Source organism: Ascidiella aspersa, chromosome 1 (genome assembly GCF_963924565.1).
Source record: "Ascidiella aspersa chromosome 1, kaAscAspe10.2, whole genome shotgun sequence".
NCBI classification, from domain to species: Eukaryota; Metazoa; Chordata; class Ascidiacea; order Phlebobranchia; family Ascidiidae; genus Ascidiella; species Ascidiella aspersa.
The window spans coordinates 2,310,526-2,315,234 of NC_139447.1; the positions used below are offsets into that span (position 1 = coordinate 2,310,526).

General features: G+C 33.7%; 1 long non-coding RNA gene across 1 annotated transcript; it reads right to left on the minus strand.

Annotated features, from left to right (window-relative positions):
• Nucleotides 1–946: 946 nt before the first annotated feature.
• Nucleotides 947–4,709, minus strand: LOC146166515 (uncharacterized). Its single transcript, XR_014498557.1, has 3 exons — nt 4,557–4,709; nt 2,534–2,652; nt 947–2,066 (listed from the first exon to the last, which is right to left on the minus strand). It is a non-coding gene; the product is annotated as an uncharacterized LOC146166515 (long non-coding RNA).

Genomic DNA, 4,709 nt, shown 5'->3' on the forward strand with positions numbered 1-4,709 from the left:
ACATAATGCTTACTAAGCTATTTATTTACACGAGGTATATCCAACAACATTCGATTAAACATGTGGAATAACAAGAAAACGTGAACTTGAAAGTTGATCAACGGTGAACTTTGTTGTATATTGCAGGGGTCAACCAAGTACGTCCGCACGACAGATGCGACCCATAGACATAATACCTATGGCCAGTAAATTCAGGTAAAATGTCCATTTGATCACTAAGCTTTGAATAAAAATTTAACTGAACGATAATTACACAAAGGTAACTACAGTTTGGGTAAAGAACTATGTTGTTTGACGATAATAAAGTTAATGAAATACATTTTATATCTTAACTACAGTTTGGGCAAAGAACAAAAGTTAACTACAGTTTGGGTAAAGAACTATGTTGTTTGACGATAATAAAGTTAATGAAATACATTTTATATCTTAACTACAGTTTGGGCAAAGAACAAAAGTTAACTACAGTTTGGGTAAAGAACTATGTTGTTTGACGATAATAAAGTTAATGAAATACATTTCATATCAAGTCCGCGACCGTCAGGCTTTAAACCATTGGTTTTCACACTTGTTTTTGCATCCTTGAAATAATGGTGGCCCTTTAATGTTTAAACAGCGAGACTTTAAATACACGGGACAATAATTACTTAACAAATAATTAGATACTAATACTCACTGTACACGAGTTGTCAAAAGATTTATTACTTTAATATAATTTCATAAGAAAAATATCCCTCGACTAATATAATTTACAAGGCTATAAAATAAGAAATGTTGGGCGGACCCCCTTTAAACCTTATCACGGACCCCAGGAGTCCGCGGACACAAGTTTGAAAACTATTGAATAAAGCATTTGACCATTACAAAAATACGGTGACCCCTGTTGTGGAGTATTTAAGTGCAAAATACTAATGTAGTGCAACAGAAGAAAAGTTTCAACAGAACAATGTTTCCAAAATTAAGCATTTATATTAGGGTTAAAAACGTCTGAATTATAGTGACTGATCAACAGCGGTATATACACAAAGCAATATCAAACGTAGAGTCGATATAAGTGTATGGCGATATAGAAAAATAGTGCACAAGGTGTACATGCTCGAGCCAAGAAAATATTACGAGTTGCCTACATAATCATGAAAAAAACTAAAATGTTTGTTACTATTTTTAATATTATTGATTGAATTTCGTTCAGAAAAGTATTTGTTTGTTAATTTTCTTAAAAAGAGCGTTATATAAAAACATTTTATTTGTGTGCAAAATATAAACATATGAATTTGTGTTTAAAAATTACTTTGCAATTTTTTTAAAAGTTTTAAATTGTAAAATTTAGAATCTTGGATAGGGGTTATAAGAGACGTTAAAGGCAAATTGATGATTTGGCAAGTTACAGTTTTATGCAATGATAGTACTGTGTCGTTTTTGCAGACCCATGTATACCAAGTTCTGTAAAATGCAAATATTGATTGCAAAAATGCACGAAAATTAGATAACTTTTAAACCGCCAATTACAATAAAAACGGGAAAATGATTTTCGTCTAAATTAGAGGAAAACTGATTAAGCTTGTATCGTAGAAGCAAAAGCAAATATACACAAAATATTATGGAGTTTTAAAATACAATCTGTGCCAGAATTATAAAGTACAAATGACTTTGCATGACCAGGGCTTATGCATATGTCTCAAAATATTAAGCATAGAGGAAAAACGCCAATTAAAATCAAATGTGGAGATAGATTTAAGTTTACAATAAAGTTCTACACATTTAACTAGATTTCTGGTTGGGTTTCAAAAGTTAAAGCCGAAACAATTACGAACAACCATTTAGTTAATGGTTCATATGCAAAACAACTTAAAGGTTATTGGGTTACTACAGCTTATTCATATGTGGTAACTTATCAAGCAGAGAGTTCTCGGATTCAGTGGGATCTTTTTTACAAGTTGTTTCCCAATCTTTAGTGAACCTCAAACCTTTGTAATCGTCACTGTAACTATCCCAGTGCTCTTTCATGCACTCGCCCAGGCGTAAGTCGCAACCACACTTTATCAGTTTGTCTTTAGCCTGATCGGCAACTGAAATAAAAACAAATCACATTAAAAATAATTCACAAATTTCCATTTTTTTGTCCTGGTTGGAACTTAAGTTAAAAAATCACATTAAACAAATAAATCACACTTTGTCGATTTGTTTTTTAAAGGTTTATTCATAAGTTTAGTATGGTGTATCATATTTTTCCTAAGTACTATATTCTTTCTACGTATAACTACAGCTTCCAGGCAATAAGAATTATTCCAAATTTTATAATACACCAAACCAATGGCCATATACTTTGGAGCATAAATGGATGTAGGTTGTAGTATGACCTAGTAAAAATACCAAAGCACGTACGGAACTAGGTATTATATTGTGAAGGTACCATTTTGCGAAGATTAGTCATGGTTGAAAATGAATAAAGAGAGATTCGTTCAAAATGCTACCTAGTTTTGAATGGGCTTTTGTATCCTTACTACGATGGCCATATGAAATTGCAGTAACTCACCGCAGGTTGCTTTGTCACTTTTGAAATCGAAGGTGTAAGTGTATTCAAGTCCATAGTTTCCCAAAAGGGCATTGTTACTGTGAAACGTGTCGTAACATGCGTCGTGCTTTTGGCAACATCTGAAACAACAACAGAACATTTTTACACAGGGCTGCCGAGACGGACTCGGGACTCGAGTAAGACCTCGTATGACTACCCAAGTTCTAACCTGATCATGCCCATACCAGATTTTAAACCTAATGGCAGCAAATTGTCATCTGTAAATGTGGAATACCTTATGGGTGGTCAATTTATATGAAACCCCTATCAGTGGGTTGCTGTATAATATAAATATACCATGGGCAGGCGCGTTTCTAAAAATTTCGTTTAGAGCGAAATAATCACAAGTTTTACCTAAAATATTAAAGTAGTTTTACTTTGAAAAAATAGTCAACTTTTACTTAAAATATCGCTACAAAAACCTGCACATTTTTAAGAATTGGTAGAAAATATATAAAAAATATCCTAAATAAACACAAGAAAGGATCCTGAATTAAACACAAGAAACTTCCTACTCACTAGAACCACGCATAACACGTATCATATCAAAAAATTGCTCATTAAATAAAAGTTTGTATTCTTTGCTTTTAAGTTGCATACTTGTGTCGTAAATAAGTTTTGGGACGATTTGGTTTATGAAGGTCCACCGGTCCGCAAAAAAATGTTAAGAAATTTTACCGGTCCGCAAGCTAAAAAGGTTGAGAACCACTGAGTTAGATCATATTTCGTTGAACGCATTTGGTTTAGTTCGTCCATGGATAGGTTAACCGTTAAAATAAGAACGTGCTGAGGGCACCAAGGAAAGAGGTCACCACACAGTTTTATAGCCGATTTTCAATAATGCCGCAGTGTTTAACAATTCGAGTTGGTCAGACGACTCGGACCCCAATAGTGGCCCGATTGAAATAATATTCTTGCTTATTTTTCTTTCTAAAGTATCATCTTAAACTACAATAGATGTTTTATTTTATTTATATTACTATGACTGGTAGCAACAGTTCATATATTATCTTAAACCTCTGTATTTTCGATGGATAATATATTGTGGTTCATTGTGTTCATGTTTTGAATGACACATCTTGGCACCAACATCTTAACTGCTTAGGGCCTCCAAATACATAATCCGGCACTAATAAGTACGCCGTTGTTCTTAGTACAGTGGTATGATGGATTACTTCGCAAAAGATATTGTTGGTCAAAAGATATTTACATGTTTTACTGTGTGTTCCCATTCAAACTATCCACAAAGCACGTGCATGTTGATATACTTGTGCAATATTTGATAAGCTTATTTTACTTTTATTTGCTTAGTTTTGGTTATTTTGCATAGTTTTGGATTTTTATGGTTTAGTGCAGTGCTTTTCAATCTTCAAAATTTACATACGCACTTTTTCATTTTGGATAATTTCCATCCGCATCAAACAAGCACAGTAAGTTTGCAACCTTTAGTTTTATTTGTGAAATAACAATGAAAGGGTTTGTGTATTAAAACTGTGTGCCTAAGCCTTGACAGATATAAAATAGATAGCTTAAGCTGCAATGAGCCACTACACGAGACTCTATTACTGTACCTGTAACGCATAAGTTGGCGCATCAGCTTATTTTATTACTGTATTTCACGTAATATAATATAATAATGCACCAGTTTTATCCGCACGACGTTAGTCATCCACATTACATATTTTTTGATCCGCACAAGTGCGTACCATCCCACGGGTTGAAAAGCACTGAATTAGTGCATATTAATATTTTTTCGGTCATAATGGCTAAAGGTTGTAAAACGCAGCAAAAATATCAAATCCCATACAGAAGTAGGTAGTATTTTGAACGTTTCGAATAACTCTTTAATCATTTTTAAATCATCTGGATTCGTTTTCAAAATGAATAAAGAGACATTCGAAAGGTTCGAAATGCTACCTACTTCTGTACGTTATTTGATATTTTTGCTACGATATAGTTTAGATAATTTTCGGTCGTTTTTTACTTGTCCAAAGCATCCCTTGCTGTGCCTTTTCCACCGAGTCCGCAATAGCAGCCATAACTAATGAACCTTAATCGAACCTCGTCGCTTGGTTTTTCCGTCTGCGCTGCAAGAATGCCGAGAATCTGGCTCGTGTACTGCGAAGTGAAATAAAAG